Here is a 17,637-nt window from a genome sequence, read left to right as displayed (position 1 = left end):
GTAGCAATACTCATATCGGATAATGCTGACTACAAGACAGGAAAAGTACTCAGAGATAAAAATGGCCATTTCATAATGTCTAAGGGGACACTGAATCAAGAAGACATAACAATTCTTAATATATATGCACCAAACCAAGGAGCACCAAAATATATAAGACAGCTACTTATTGACCTTAAAACAAAAACTGACAAAAATACAATCATACTTGGAGACCTCAATACACCGCTGACGGCTCTAGATCGGTCATCCAAACAGAGAATCAACAAAGACATAGTGGCCTTAAACAAAACACTAGAGCACCTGGATATGATAGACATCTACAGGACATTTCATCCCAAAGTGACTGAGTATACATTTTTCTCCAGTGTACATGGATCATTCTCAAGAATTGACCATATATTGGGCCACAAAAACAACATCAGCAAATTCAGAAAAATTGAAGTTGTACCAAGCATATTTTCTGATCATAAAGCCTTGAAACTAGAATTCAACTACAAAAAAGAGGAAAAAAATCCCACAAAAACGTGGAAACTAAACAACATACTTTTAAAAAATGAATGGGTCAAAGAAGAAATAAGTGCAGAGATCAAAAGATTTATACAGACTAATGAAAATGACAATATGACATATCAGAATCTATGGGATGCAGCAAAAGCAGTGATAAGAGGGAAGTTCATATCACTTCAGGCATATATGAACAAACAAGAGAGAGCCCAAGTGAACCACTTAACTTCACACCTTAAGGAACTAGAAAAAGAAGAACAAAGACAACCCAAAAGCAGCCGAAGAAAGGAGATAATAAAAATCAGAGCAGAAATAAATGAATTAGAGAACAGAAAAACGATAGAAAAAATTAATAGAACAAGGAGCTGGTTCTTTGAAAAGATCAATAAAATTGACAAACCCTTGGCAAGACTTACCAAGGAAAAAAGAGAAAGAACTCATATAAACAAAATCCAAAATGAAAGAGGAGAAATCACCACGAACACTGTAGATATACAAAGAATTATTGTAGAATACTATGAAAAACTTTATGCCACTAAATTCAACAACCTAGAAGAAATGGATAAATTCCTAGAACAATACAACCTTCCTAGACTGAGTCAAGAAGAAGCAGAAAGCCTAAACAGACCTATCAGTAGAGAAGAAATAGAAAAAACCATTAAAAACCTCCCCAAAAATAAAAGTCCAGGCCCTGACGGCTATACCAGCGAATTTTATCAAACATTCAAAGAAGACTTGGTTCCTATTCTACTCAAAGTCTTCCAAAAAATTGAAGAAGAAGCAATACTTCCAAACACATTTTATGAGGCCAACATAACCCTCATACCAAAACCAGGCAAGGATGGCACAAAAAAAGAAAACTACAGACCAATATCTCTAATGAATACAGATGCTAAAATACTAAACAAAATACTAGCAAATCGAATACAACAACATATTAAAAAAATAATACATCATGATCAAGTGGGATTCATCCCAGAATCTCAAGGATGGTTCAACATACATAAAACGGTTAACGTAATACACCATATCAACAAAACAAAGAACAAAAACCACATGATCTTATCAATAGATGCAGAAAAGGCTTTCGATAAAATACAACACAATTTTATGTTTAAGACTCTCAACAAAATGGGTATAGAAGGAAAATATCTCAACATGATAAAGGCCATATATGATAAACCATCAGCTAACATCATGTTAAATGGCACTAAACTGAAGGCTTTCCCCCTTAAATCAGGAACAAGACAGGGTTGTCCACTCTCTCCACTCTTATTTAATATGGTACTAGAGGTTCTCTCCACAGCAATCAGACAAGACAAAGAAATAAAAGGCATCCATATCGGAAAAGAAGAAGTAAAGGTATCACTTTTTGCAGATGATATGATCCTATACATCGAAAACCCCAAAGAATCCACAAAAAGACTACTAGAAACAATAAGCCAATACAGTAAGGTCGCAGGATACAAAATTAACATTCAGAAGTCAATAGCCTTTCTATATACCAACAATGAAACAACTGAGAAGGAACTCAAAAGAATAATCCCCTTCACGATTGCAACAAAAAAAATAAAATACTTAGGAATAAACATAACAAAGAATGTAAAGGACTTATATAATGAAAACTATAAACCATTGTTAAGGGAAATTGAAAAAGATATAATGAGATGGAAGAATATACCTTGTTCTTGGCTAGGAAGAATAAATATAATCAAGATGGCTATATTACCCTAAGCAATATACCAATTCAATGCAATTCCCATCAAACTTCCAATGACGTTTTTTAAAGATATGGAGCAAAAAATCATCAGATTTATATGGAAGTATAAAAAACCCCGAATAGCCAAAGCAATCCTAAAGAAAAAGAATGAAGCTGGGGGCATTACAATACCTGACTTCAAACTCTATTATAGGGCCACGACAATCAAAACAGCATGGTATTGTCAGAAAAATAGACACTCAGACCAATGGAACAGAATAGAAAGTCCAGAAATAAAACCACATATATATAGTCAAATAATTTTTGATAAAGGGGCCAAGAACACACAATGGAGAAAAGAAAGCCTCTTCAATAAATGGTGCTGGGAAAACTGGAAAGCCACATGCAAAAGAATGAAACTGGACTACAGTCTCTCCCCCTGTACAAAAATTAACTCAAAATGGATCAAAGATCTAAACATAAGACCTGAAACAATTAAGTACATAGAAGAAGACATAGGTACTCAACTCATGGACCTGGGTTTTAAAGAGCATTTTATGAATTTGACTCCAATGGCAAGAGAAGTGAAGGCAAAAATTAATGAATGGGACTACATCAGACTAAGAAGTTTTTGCTCAGCAAGAGAAACTGATAACAAAATAAACAGAAAGCCAACTAAATGGGAAATGATATTTTCAAACAACAGCTCAGATAAGGGCCTAATATCCAAAATATACAAAGAACTCATAAAACTCAACAACAAACAAACAAACAATCCCATAAAAAAATGGGAAGAGGATATGAACAGACACTTCTCCCAGGAAGAAATACAAATGGCCAACAGATATATGAAAAGATGCTCATCTTCTTTAGCTATTAGAGAAATGCAAATCAAAACGGCAATGAGATACCACCTCACACCTGTTCGATTAGCTATTATTAGCAAGACAGGTAATAGCAAATGTTGGAGAGGCTGTGGAGAAAAAGGAACCCTCATACACTGTTGGTGGGAATGTAAAGTAGTACAAGCATTATGGAAGAAAGTATGGTGGTTCCTCAAAAAACTGAAAATAGAACTACCTTATGACCCAGCAATCCCTCTACTGGGTATATACCCCAAAAACTCAGAAACATTGATACGTAAAGACACATGCAGCCCCATGTTTATTGCAGCATTGTTCACAGTGGCCAGGACATGGAAACAACCAAAAAGCCCGTCAATAGATGACTGGATAAAGAAGATGTGGCACATATACACTATGGAATACTACTCAGCCATAAGAAATGATGACATCGGAACATTTACAGCAAAATGGTGGGATCTTGATAACATGATACGAAGTGAAATAAGTAAATCAGAAAAAACCAGGAACTGCATTATTCCATACGTAGGTGGGACTTAAAAGTGAAACTAAGAGACATTGATAAGAGTGTGGTGGTTACGGGGGGGGAGGGGGGAATGGGGGAGGGAAAGGGGGAGGGGGAGGGGCACAAAGAAAACAAGATAGAAGGTGACAGAGGACAATCTGACTTTGGGTGACGGGTATGCATCATAATTGAACGACAAGATACCCTGGACTTGTTATCTTTGAATATATGTATCCTGATTTATTGATGTCACCCCATTAAAAAAATAAAATTATTTAAAAAAAAAAAAAAGAAAAATCAATCTAAAGTTGTTAATAGTATGTTAAGATCTCTAAGTATGATTGTGTTTTTGTCTGTTTCTATTTTTAGATGTTAGTACATGTCTTATCTATTTTGGTACTCCCTATTTCAGTGCTTATATTAAGAAGTGTTATGTCTTCTTGATACCATGTCCTCTTTACCATTATGAAATGACCATCATTATTTATGGTTACCTTTTTTGTTTTGAAATCAGCATTATCATATATGAGTATGACTACACTTGCTTTTCTTTGGGTATTATACACTTGGAGAATCACTTTCCAGCCTTTCACTTTGAGTCTACTTTTGTTCTTGCAACTTAGATGTGTCTCTTGAAGGCAGCATGCAGTTGGGTTTTGCTTTTTGATCCAATCTGCTACTCTGTGTCTTTTCAGTTGTTAGTTCAATCCATTTTCACTCAGCATAATTATTGACACTTGAGTATTTCTTATAGTCATTTTATATATTGCTTTCTGATAGATCTGTGTCTCATTTGGCTCTTCTCTTTTGTTTTTCTGTTAGTTTTTGTTTGTTGGTATTCCATAGTTCATTTCCCAGGTTTTTTATTTGTTTGGTTTTTAGGTACATGTTTCAGTAGTTGCCTTTCCACAGGCTGTTAACATTAGATTATTAAAAGAAAAATTGTCATAAATACAAGAATCTACTATCTTATGAGTAATTCTGCATTCTATTTATCTTTGTTATGCTAATCTTTATCCTCTGCCCTATTATGTTATTGTTGTCACAGACTCCTTGTTTTTATTGTAATCCTGTTGGACCTTTTACTTGTAGTTTTGTTCTGTTTGGGTCTTTGTATCTGGTCAAATAACCAATTTAAATATTTCCTGCAGTAGCTGTTTTCCAGTGATAAATTCCCTCAGCTACTTTATGTCTATAAAAGTTTTTATTCTTTGTATTTGAAGGAGGGCTTAGATGGATATTGTATTATTGGCTGTTAATTTTTCTCTTTCAGTACTTTAAATGTTTGGATCTACTCTCTTCTGGCTTGTAGAGTTTCCTCAGAGAAATCTGGTGAGAACCTAATGGGCCTTCCTTTATGTTATATTCTTCTTTTCCCTAACTGCCTTGAGGATTTTTCCTTTGTCATTTATTTGTGACAATTTCATTATGATGTGCCTTGGAATAGTTATGTTTGGGTTGAGATAACTCAGTGTTCTGTTTGCTTCTTGGGTTCAAGGCTGTAACTCTTTCCCTAGTCTTGAAACTTTCTCATCAATTATTTTTCTGAATGGGCTCTTCATTCCCTTTTCCCTCTTTTCTTTTTCCAATATACTCATTATTATTACATTGCTCTTTCTGGTGGAGTCAGACAGTTCTTGTAGAGCTCTCTCACTTTTTTTAAATCCACAAGTCTCTTTCTTCTTCTCTCTGTAGTATCTCTAGTTGCCTGTTATTGATGTTACTGATTCTCTCCTCTTTCTGGCTTGTTATATTGGCTAAACTTGCTACCTTATTTTTCAGTTTATGTATTGAGTTCTTCATCTCCTCTAGGTTATTTTTTTAAGTTTCAAACTCTTTGGTGAAGTCTTTTTTTTTTTGTTTATTAATTTGTTTTTGAGCTCATTAATTGCTTGTCAGTGTTTCTTCTCATCTTACTATTTTTCCAAACTTCAATTTTGAATTCTCTGTCATTTAACTCCAAGGTTTACATGTAATTCTTTTTTTTTTCTGAAGATTTTTTATTATATATCTGAACTACATCTCTGTCTTGTTTATCCATAATATTTGATTTTTTTCTTCCTTGATGTCATTTAAGAGCAGTATTGTTAAGAACTGTAACAAGAGACAACTAAAAATTAAAAATTAAAAGTTGAAAGATTACTGTAAAAAATAAAAATTCTAAAAATAATAATAATTTAAAAAGACAAACTACAGACAAAAAGAGTGATAACTAAGAAAAAAATGGAAAAGTAAAACCAAAATCAAACAAAACACCAAATAAAGATAACAAAAAATACAAAAGTTTGAAGAAAAATGTCATATGAGAAAAAAAGAAAAATGGGAAAGGAGAAAATGAAAGAAATAAAACAAGAGTAAAGAAAAGATATCAAAAATAAAACACAAAAATAAGAATAAAAAATATAATAATTAATGAAATTGAAATTCAGATGGTAAAAGGAGAAAAAAAGGGAAGAAAAAAAAGAATTTTTTTTTCAGCTTTGAGAGGTTACTTTTTTATTTTTCCAGTCGTTGTTGCTGTACTAAAAGTTTTTTGTCTGTGAAAATCTTGAACAGAACTCCTTTGAGACATTGCTGTTATAATGATGTAGGCAGGGCCACAGTAGCATTGTTGGGTGGGGCATATTGTGAGGGCTTTACAGTTTCACATTTAAGGCTTTGTGGCTTTATAGCTTTTCAGTTTTATGGCTTAAGCAATGGTGGGTTTAGGTCTCCAGGCACTTTTCCCCACAATTCAGCAGACCAGGGGATCAAATTCATACATCTCAGCCTCTCAGGGGAGAGAGTGGCCCCATGGAGTCAGCCTTGGGGGTCTTCCACTGCCATTCTTTTACCTCAAGGGAAGGAAGGCAGGATCTGAGAGGTTGAAGGGCTGCACTTTGTCTTCTCCGATACTGCACAGGGCTGTGGGTAAAGTGCAAGCTGTGTTCTGTAGGTTGAGCATGCTTGGGCACTGTGAGCCAAGAGCACTTGAGTGCAGCATGAGCTGAGGTCCATGGGCTAAACATGCACTGATTGAGCAGGCTTTATTGTCATGTGGGCCAAATTCTGTGGGCTAAGCATGCAGTGAGTGAGTACATGCCAAGTGAAGTATGAGCTGAGACCATGGGCCCAGCATGAACCACCAAAGAAATGGGGGCTGCAGGCTGTGTGCACACTGAGCACCACCCAATCACAAGCAGAGTCAAGCGATGCAGGCAGACCATAGAAACCCAGGCCATGACCTTGCACTCAGTTTCACTCACCTTAGTTTATCTCCTTCCCCTCTGACCTCAATCTCTCCACCTCTCCTGGCTCAGAAAATAACCCAAGCTGAATGAGCCTTCCTCTTTCCTTCAGTCCAGCAAGGAAAAACTAAATATATGGTTCTCTGGCTTCTCTCCTTTCCAGAGCCCACTGTGAAAGCATTTTGTCGTCTGTCTCCCTTTTCAAACCATCTTACCTTCAGTCCTTTTGCCAAGTGGATCATTCAGGCAAAGCTAAAAGCCTATTTGGGATTCTTTGGCCACATTACAGTTGCTTAATTTGTTAAAAATTTAAGGGGAGCAACCAGGAGTATCTTTCATGCTGCTATTTCTCTGACATCACCATACTCATATATTTTAAAAACACATATCTGAGGCCCTGGCAGGTTGGCTCAGTGGTAGAGCGTCAGCCTGGCGTACAGAGGTCCCGGGTTTGATTCCCGGTCAGGGCACACAGGAGAAGCACCCATCTGCTTCTCCACCCCTCCCCCTCTCCTTCCTCTCTGTCTCTCTCTTCCCCTCCCGCAGCGAGGTTCCATTGGAGCAAAGATGGCCCGGGCACTGGGGATGGCTCCTTGGCCTCTGCCCCAGGTGCTAGAGTGGCTCTGGTTGCAACAGAGCGATGCCCCAGAGGGGCAGAGCATCACCCCCTGGTGGGCAGAGCATTGCCCCCTGGTGGGCGTGCCAGGTGGATCCCGGTCGGGCGCATGCGGGAGTCTGTCTGACTGTCTCTCCCCGTTTCCAGCTTCAGAAAAATACAAAAAAAAACAAAACCCAACAACAACACATATCTGAAACAGGTCTTTTATTTAGAATAAATAAAAAACTCTTAAAATTCAATACAGTGGTACCTTGAGATACGAGTAGACCAACATATGAATTTTGTTTTAAGATACAAGCTGTGACTTGGTCCATATTTTTGTTTGAGATCTGAGCAAAATTCTGAGATACAAGTCATAATTCAGGAAGCTGCCGCTCGTTGGCACATTGGAACATGGGTCCAGAATTGGCAGCACAACACCAGCATCTCCTTCTTTCTTATGTATTACCCACAGAATCAAGTCAAATCTTGTGTACTGTACTTATTCTTGCATCATTTTTGCATTTTTTACTAACATTTTTTTTGTGCTATCATGGGGCTGAAGAAAGTGAGCATAAAGGACAGTGGTGAGAAGAAGAGAATGGTGTCGATTGAAGTAAAGCAAGAAATAATAGAAAACCATGAGCATGGTGTACGAGTGACTGAACTAGCAAGGCTGTAAAAACCACAATACATCTACAATTTGTACCATCCTTAAACAAAAGATGCTATCAAAAGTGCAAATCTAGTGAAAGGAACTATAATTCTGTCCCAATTAAGGATAAATATCCATGAAGAAATGGAGAGGCTTCTGCAGGTGTTGGTGAAAGAGAAAGAGCTGGCAGGAGATACAGTGATGGAGACTGTAATATGTGAAAAGGCATGTATTATTTATGGCAACTTGAAGAAGAAAGAACCATCAACCTCAAAAGAGGCAGCATAAGATACCATTAAGGCAAGTCACAGCTGGTTTGAAAATTTCAAGAAGAGATCGGACATCCATTTGGTGGTGAGGCATGATGAAGCTGCGAGTGCTGATGTTAAGGCAGCTGAGAAATACATCACACATTTTGCTGCGCTTATCGCAAAGGAAGGCTACATCCCCCAACAAATGTTCAACTGTGATGAAACAAGATTGTTTTGGAAAAGAAAATGCCCTGGAGGACTTTCATCACTGCAGAGTGGAAGAAGCTGCCAGGCCATAAACCCATGAGGGACCATCTGACCCTTGCATTGTGTGCAAATGCTAGTGGTGACTGTATTGTAAAGCCACTGCTAGTGTATTTTTCATCCTAAAAATCCTCAAGCCTTTAAGACTCACAAGATTTTTAAAATAAAAAATGCAGGTTATATGATGCGCTGATGCTAGGGCATGGGTTATATGACAGTTTTTTATTGAATGGGTAAATCTCATCTTTGGTCATGCAGTGAAAAAATATCTTCAAGAAAATAAACTCCTGATGAAAGCATTAGTAATCCTTGATAATGCTCCAGCCCACCCACCTGGTCTTAAAGGTAACATTCTCGATGAGTTCAAATTTGTGAAAGTTCTCTATATCCCACCCAATATGACTTCAATCTTGCAAACTATGGATCAGCAGGTCATTTCCAACTTTAAAAAGCTTTACACAAAGCACTTGTTCTGCCGCTGCTTTGAGGTGACTGAGAATACAATTCTAACCCTTTGAGAGTTTTGGAAAGATCACTATAACATCGTGATATGTTTACGCATTATTGACTTGGCATGGCAAGAGGTTATAAGAAGAACCTTGAACTCGGCATGGAAAAAGTTATGTCCTGATGTTATTGCAGACAGGGACTTCGAAGGATTCGAACCAGAGACCAAGACTGAGGTAGAAGCGTTGGAGGACATTGTGTCCCTCGGAAAGTTGATGGGTCTGGAGGTAGATGAGGGTGACATAAATGAGCTCATTGAGGAACATGAGGAGGAACTCTCAACTGAGGAGTTGAAGGAGCTACAGATGATTCAACATATGGAGCTTCTGCAAGCGATTAGTAGTGAGGAGGAGGTAGAGTCAGAGGAAATGATTTCTACAAGTGAAATTAAAGACATGCTGGCAATGTGGGAGAAGCTTTCAAGTTTCATTGAAACGAAACACCCTGAAAAAGTTTCAACTGGTTGTGCTTCATTCAGCACATTTTAATGACAGTTGTTTGTCATACTTTTGTAACATTTTAAAAGGCAGGCAAAAGCAAACCTCTTTGGATTGATTTTTATTCAAAGTCCTGCAAGTGAAAGTGCCAAAAGTGCAGCCAAAAAGGCCAAAATAGGTGATGATTAAATGAAAAATACCATATGTAATGTTAAGCCTAGGTTAAGTTTAAAGTTAAGAAAGTGCATTTTTTTACAATTAAGTTTTTGTGGTTTCATTTTAAGTAAAGAAAGTGCAGTTTTAGTTTTGTTCAAAGGAAAGAAAATGCAGTTTAGTTTACATTTAGTGTTAAGAAAGTGCAGTTTTAGTTTACGTGTCTACATTGCCTGCATTTCTTCCTCCCTCCCTCCTCCTCCGCCATTCACCTCCATTAGCTGCACTCGTCTGTCTACAAGGTAAGAATACAGTACTAAATAACACTTTTTTTCTTTTATTTTATATATTTTGTATGCATTGGTAAAGTATACGTGTGGTTTTTTTAATTAAAAATGTCTTTTCATAATTTAGAATGGTTTGGGGATGTTTCACAGGGCTGGAATGAATTAAAGCTATTTCAGTTATTTTAAATGGGAGAAATTTGTTTGATATATCAGTTGACTGACTTACGAGCTCAATTAAAGAATGAATTAAACTCATATCTCAAGGTACTAGTGTATAAATAAACATTTAAAAGTTACTTTGCATGATGGACATACAACACAATCAACAGTTCAAATGCTACAGAAAGATTTACCTAAAACCTATGCACTCTTATTGATTAATGTAACCCCATCACATTTTACTTTTTGAATAACTTTTTTTAAATGAGTGAAAGACACTAATAAGGACTGCAACAGAGGATATTCAGATGGCAAGTAAGCACATGAAAATTTGTTCAACATCATTAGCTGCTAGAGAAATGAAAATTAAAACCATAATTAGATATCATTAAACACCTATCAGAAGAATTAAAATTAAAAAATATTAATAACATCAAAATGCTGATATGGATATGGAGAAACTGAATCATTCATACATAACTGAAAAAAAATTTAAAATGATACAGCCACTCTAAAAAACATTTGGTAGTCTCTTAAATATGGTAAACATGAAAATAACTTTATTGCCCAGCAATCACATTCATAATATGAAAGCTTAAATTCACACAATAACCTGCACACTAATATAATACTCCAAAACTGGACAATAACCAAAGTGTCCTTTAACCAGTTAAGCAGTTAAACCACTCTTGACACACTCATATCATTGTATATTACTCAGCAATGAAAAAGAACAGACTACTGATACAAGTAATCACTTTTATGAATCTGTAGAGAATTATGTTAAATGGAGAAAAAAGCCCACTCCAAATGGTTACAAATTGTATTATTCCTGTTATATAACACTTTGAAAATGTAAGATTTTAGAAATGGAGAACAAATTAGTAATTTCCAGGGGTCAGGTATGGTGGTGGATATACCCATAAAAAGGCAACAGTATATATATAAAAAATGGGAAGAGGACATGAACAGACACTTCTCCCAGGAGGAAGTACAAATGGCCAACAGATATATGAAAAGATGCTCATCTTCTTTAGTTATTAGAGAAATGCAAATCAAAACTGCAATGAGATACCACCTCACACCTGTTAGACTAGCTATTATTAACAAGACAGGTAATAGCAAATGTTGGAGAGGCTGTGGAGAAAAAGGAACCCTCATCCACTGTTGGTGGGAATGTAAAGTAGTACAAGCATTATGGAAGAAAGTATGGTGGTTCCTCAAAAAACTGAAAATAGAACTACCTTATGACCCAGCAATCCCTCTACTGGGTATATACCCCCAAAACTCAGAAACATTGATACGTAAAGACACATGCAGCCCCATGTTTATTGCAGCATTGTTCACAGTGGCCAGGACATGGAAACAACCAAAAAGCCCGTCAATAGATGACTGGATAAAGAAGATGTGGCACATATACACTATGGAATACTACTCAGCCATAAGAAATGATGACATCAGATCATTTACAACAAAATGGTGGGATCTTGATAACATGATACGAAGCGAAATAAGTAAATCAGAAAAAACCAGGAACTGCATTATTCCATACGTAGGTGGGACATAAAAGTGAAACTGAGAGAAATTGATAAGGGTGTGGTGGTTACGGGGGGAGGGGGGAGAGGGAGAGGGAAGGGGGAGGGGGAGGGGCACAAAGAGAACTAGATAGAGGGTGACAGGACAATCTGACTTTGGGTGATGGGTATGCAACATAATTGAACTTTAAGATAACCTGGACATATTATCTTTGAATATATGTATCTTGATTTACTGATGTCACCCCATTAAAAATAAATACAATAAAAAAAAGAGTGTGGTGGTTATGGGGGGAGGGGGGAAAGGGAGAGGGAAAGGGGGAGGGGGAGGGGTACAAAGAAAACTAGATAGAAGATGACAGAGGACAATCTGACTTTGGGTGATGGGTATGCAACATAATTGAAAGACAAGATAACCTGGACTGGTTGATCTTTGAATATATGTATCCTGATTTATTGATGTCGCCCCATTAAAAAAATAAAATTATATAAAAACAAAACAAAACAAACAAACAAACAAAAAGGCAACAGGAGGGACTACTGTAGAGATGAGTAAAACTCTGCTGTTTCTGGACTGTCCTGACATCAGCATCCTGACTGTGATATTGGGTACACAAGTTCTCTATAGTATTTTGTACAACTGCATGAAAATCTACAACTCAAAATAAAAAGGTCAAATCAAAAAAGATTCAAGATGGTAACCTTGCACATGCAAATAGAATAAATTATAAGAACATTTCTCCAAGGCAAAGAGCAAATTCTGTGACATAGAATGAAAAGTGTTTCGCTATGCAGCAGAGAGTAAACTACAAAGAGCAGCAGAAAAAATGACCAAATATAGGAAAGTTTGCTCACAGAATTAACCTGCATCTTTGTGAGCATGTCATGGCCTCGATTATAGTTAAAGCCATGGTTCAGTTTTGAAACTTGTAGACTTACATTGTGGAACAGTTGACTCCAGCTTCAGGTGGTTCCATAGAGTCAGGGTCTGTTCTAATCTGCAAATATCAAAGGGACTGGTGGGATGGTGTGAATGTGAACATGTGGATGCTAAGGATCTCTATACATCTCTTGTGGAACCATCAAGAATGAGGTTATCGAGATGATGTCAGAGTAATGGCGGGGTAGGAAGCGATACCAATAAATCTCCCCCAAAACTCAACAAGATCTTCAACCAGAAACAGAAAAACCTATCCTTGGAGCCTCCAGATGTTTCACAATACACCTGAAGGTATGGTCGAGTGAAAAATTGGCTAAATATATAATCAAATCCCGAAGGAAATAGGGAGTAAGAAATGCTCTGCCTTCCTCACTAACCTAAACAGGGCGGCTTTCACTGGGAACTGAGAATATAGAAACTAAGGTGGGCAAAGGGGGTGAATAGATCCAGGCCGTGGCACAAATGGGCGAACCAGGCTGTGGCACAGAGATCCAAGCCTAGGAAAAACTCTTCCTGTGGCAACCCGGGCAATACAAGCTAACACTCGTGCCAAACCCAGACAAAGAAAGACAAGTGGGGCAGTCATTTTCCATGATCCCCTGGTTGGCGCGTGCAGATAGTGGGCGAGAGATTCCTTCCAAAGCCCCGGGAGTGGGCGCCCGTGTTATCCCACAGAGAGGCAGAGTCAGAGGCCTTTGTGTGGGCCGAAAGCGGAATCTCCGGACTGCCCAAGCACCCTTAAAAAGCCGTGCATGGGGAGGGAGTGAGAACTAATTCCAATGCTGGAACTTTTCTGTTCGGGTGGGGGTTTCACTCAGAGGGTGAGGCGGCCGGCCTGATATCCTGGTCTGCGCATGCAGATAGTGAGCGAGAGATTCCTCCTAGTGCCTCAGCAGTGTGCGCCCATGTTATCCCACAGAGGAGCAGAGTCAGGGGCCTTTGTATGGGCCAAAAGTGGAATCTCGGGTCACCCCAGCACCTTGAAAAAGCCGTGCACGGGGACGGAGCGAGAGCCAATTCCAACGCTGGAACTTTTCCATGCGGGTGGGGGTTTCATTCAGAGTGTGAGACTGCCGGCCTGATATCCTGGTCTGCGCACGCAGATAGTGAGCGAGAGTTTCCTCCAAGCGCCCCAGGAGTGGGCGCCCACCTGTGTTACTGGACAGAGTGGCAGATTCAGAGGTCTTTGAGTGGGCAGAAGCCCCGCCTGATTATGCTAGCAGCTCTGACTGACTGAGCCTTAACCAGAGCCCTGTGCTGAGTGGGAATAGAGTGGTGAGTTGCCAGCTCTTTGAGCCTCTTACTATCCAGGCAGAGGCAGCAGCAACCCCTAGCTGGATTATCAGGCTACTAATTGAGGAAGGAAAGACTAGGAGAAAGGTTCCAGAAGCACGAACTCTCTCACTGTCGGAGCCTACAAATGCTAATGAGCCTTGACTGCCAACGAGACTAAAGCACAATACATGACATCACCATAGAGACTTATCAACTGCAAACCTCTACCTGAGCGTGCCGAAGGGGCAGAACCCGGGGTACAGAGTCATCGACCAGGAAGAGGGAGAGAAAAGATAAAGCAAGAAGATAACCTCTCAAAGTCAAAAATAATCCGCAGACTTTATAACCTATCCCATTTTATTATATTTGTTCGTTCGTTTCTCTTATCTTTATTCTTGATATTTTTTTTTCCTCCTCCAATTTGGTCGATTAACTCTCTGCCGGTCTTAGTCTCTCCTCTCCTTGAACTACATTACCCATAAGTGTTACATCTCTTATTATCTTTTCTTTCCTCTTCCTTTCTCTCTATGAGGGTTGCACTCCAAAACCCTTAACTCTCTCTCTCTCTCTCTCTTTCTCTCCTCTTTTTTCTTTTTTCTTCTTTTAGTGGTTCCCTCTTTTTTTCTCTCTCTCTCTTTCTTTTCTCCCGCTTTCTCCTTTACATCACCTCTCATTCAAACCTCAATAATGAACAAATTATCTTATCTGGGACTCAAACTTATGTTTGTGGATTTTGGGGGGTTTTTACTTCACTTTTTTAACTCACTAGCAGTGCTCCCATCCCTGGCTCTCCATTTTATCTAGTTCTTGTTTCACTAAATACAATAGTAATTTTTTAATTTGTCCCCCCATTTTCCTGTTTCCCTCTTATTCCTCTCATCATAACTCTTAGTCAACCAACACCTAAAAGCAAATCATTTTATTATTGACCCAAATTTTTTCCTTATTTGCTTTTTGTGGGTCCATACCCCCTTCTTTTTTCTATTTTTTTTTGCCCCTTTATTACTTTTCTCCAATTCAGGCCCTCCATTACAGGCATTGTTTGTTCTATTTAATACAATATAATTCACAGTTCACCACAAGATTTTCTCAAGAAAGAGAGGAGAGGAGAGGAGAGGAGAGGAGAGGAGAGGAGAGGAGAGGAGAGGAGAGGAGAGGAGAGGAGAGGAGAGGAGAGGAGAGGAAAAAAGGAGGGGGGGAATAATTTCCTTTTTTTTAATTTTAATTTTATTTTATTTTTCTTTATTTTGTTATTAAATTTTTTTAAAATAACAACTCTTTTCAATTTTTTTTTCCTTATAGCCATTTTCAGGGACCTTAATGACTTCAAACGTCTTTAAGGCTCGTAACATGGCTTTACTATTGCCAGCTTTCTCCAAATTTCTGCAGAAAATTTTTTATTTTTTTAACTTTTTATTCTTTATTAAATCTCATTAATACTATCAACAAAACCACCCTCAGATGCCATTAAGTAAGAGAAAATCAAATATCATGGATACAAAAGAAAGAGAGGTAACACAGCTAGATGAGGAAAAAATCTATGGAGAAAAAATTTAATATATTGGAAACCTTGGAGCTAAATGACAGAGAATTCAAGATAGAAATCCTAAAAATCCTCCAAGATATACAAGAAAACACAGAACGGCAATTTAGGGAGCTCAGAAAACAACTCAATGAACACAAAGAATATATTTCCAAGGAAATTGAAACTATAAAAACAAATCAAACAGAGATGAAAAACTCAATTCACGAGCTAAAAAACGAGGTAACAAGCTTAGCTAATAGAACAGGCCAGATAGAAAAGAGGATTAGTGAAATAGAAGACAAGCAACTTGAGGCACAACAGAGAGAAGAAGAAAGAAACTCAAAAATTAAAAAAAATGAGATAGCCCTACAAGAATTATCTGACTCCATCAAAAAAAAATCGTTTACAAGGTTTATGTCCTCTTGCTGGATTCCATTTTCTATCTTTGTGTACATTTCTTCTTTGTCTTCTACTATTGCCTTTGTTTTAAAATCTATTTTGTCAGATACATATATTGCTACCCCAGATTTTTTCTCCTATCTGCAAGAAATATCTCTTTCCATTCTTTTACTTTTAGTCTCTGTGTATCTTTTTTTATTAAGTGAGTTTTTTGTAGACAGCATATATATGCATCTTGTTTTCTTATACATTCAGCTGCCTTATGTCTTTTGATCGAAACATTTAATTCATTTACATTTAAAGCAATTATTGATAAATACATATTTATTGGAAGTTTTTCTTTTAAGAATGTTCCTATTTTTTTCCTGTTCCTCCTCCTCCTCTTCCTTCCCCTTCCTCCTCCTCCTTCTCCTCCTCCCCTTCTTCTTCTTCTTCTTCTTCTTCCTCTTCTTCCTCCTCTTCAGAAGCCTCTTTAACATTTCTGATAATGTTACTGATTTGCTTTTTTTTTCTAGAGAGCTCTTTATCTTTCTATTTTAAATGATAGCCATGGTGAGTAAAATAGTCTTGGTTGTAGGTCTTTGCTTTTCATCACTTTGAATATTTTATGCCAATACTGTCCAATCTGAAATGCTTCTGTTGAGAAACAGCTGACAATCGTATGAGATCTCCCTTGTAGGAATTTTCCTCTTTTTTTTTCTCTTGCTCTTTTTAAGATTCTCTCTCTGTCTTTAAATTTTAACATTTTAATTTTAATGTTTCTTGGATTGGTCCTCTTTGGGTCCATTTTGTTTGGGACTGTCTGTGCCCTGGACTTGTGTTTTTATTTTTGTTGTTATTGGTTTTTACCTTTCCCCAGGTTATGAAAGTTTTCAGTCAATATTTCTTCAAATAGGTTCTCAATCTTTTGCTGTCTTCTCCTTTAGTACTCCAAAGTTAAGACCTTTACTATTCTCATTCTTGTAATTATTTTTTTCTTGTTGCTTTGATTGGGTGTCTTTTTCTACCTTGTCTTTTAAATCACTGATTTGATCCTCTGTTTCATCCAACTAACTGTTTATTCTTTTAGTGTATTCTTGATGTTAGATATTATTGTATTCTTCTTTTATGAGTCTTTCTTTTTCATGGTTTCTATGTCCTTTTGCAGGCTTTAGTGTATTTTAAAACCATTACTTTGAGCTGCATATGCGATAAATTGTTTACATTCATTTCATTTAGCTCTTACTCTGGAGATTTCTCCTGCTCTTTCATTTGGAGTCTGTTCTTTTGCTCTTCACTTTGGTTACCTTTCTGTGTTTCTTTCTGTGTATTATGTAGATCTTATATAAATTCCAGTCTTTGTGGCATGGCCTTATTATATAGTGGGTAGCCTTATGTAGTAGATATTCTGTGAAATCCAGTTGTATTGTCTCTTTGTTCACAGGAGCTGAGTGCTCCAGGAATGTCTTTTGTGTGGGTTATGTGGGCCCTCCAATTGTAACTGGGTCTTGATTGCTATTGGTCCATTCATGTGTGAGATTCACACTCAGTCTGGCTGACTGTGAGGCTCAAAATCCACCACAGCATGTGAGCTGCTGTGCAGGTGCTGACCTCACAAAGCAGAATTTACCTCGGTAGCATTTGGTGACTGCTAATATCAACTTTTGGATATGTTGTCTTGTGAAGCTCTTTGGATTTTGCTCTGATGTTATTTGAATCTGCCAATGGTTTTATTGATTCTGAGTCTCTTGGTAGAGACTCTGGTTTAAGCCAATGTTAGATGTTATCTGTGTCTGGCATTGGCAAACTGTTTGGAGCCATAAGCAATTCACAGTTTGTGGCTGCCTCTGCTGGGCTTGGGTTTGTGCAAGA

At 37.6% G+C, this 17,637-nt stretch overlaps 1 pseudogene; it reads right to left on the bottom strand.

The window, feature by feature from the left end:
- Positions 1-15,156: 15,156 nt before the first annotated feature.
- On the bottom strand, positions 15,157-15,274 carry LOC136318029 (small nucleolar RNA SNORA33; annotated as a pseudogene).
- Between the last annotated feature and the right edge of the window lie 2,363 nt (positions 15,275-17,637).

Source organism: Saccopteryx bilineata, chromosome X (assembly GCF_036850765.1).
Source record: "Saccopteryx bilineata isolate mSacBil1 chromosome X, mSacBil1_pri_phased_curated, whole genome shotgun sequence".
Taxonomy (NCBI): Eukaryota; Metazoa; Chordata; class Mammalia; order Chiroptera; family Emballonuridae; genus Saccopteryx; species Saccopteryx bilineata.
Note: the sequence above shows the minus strand (reverse complement) of the source record. Positions and strands in the feature narration are given on the sequence as shown.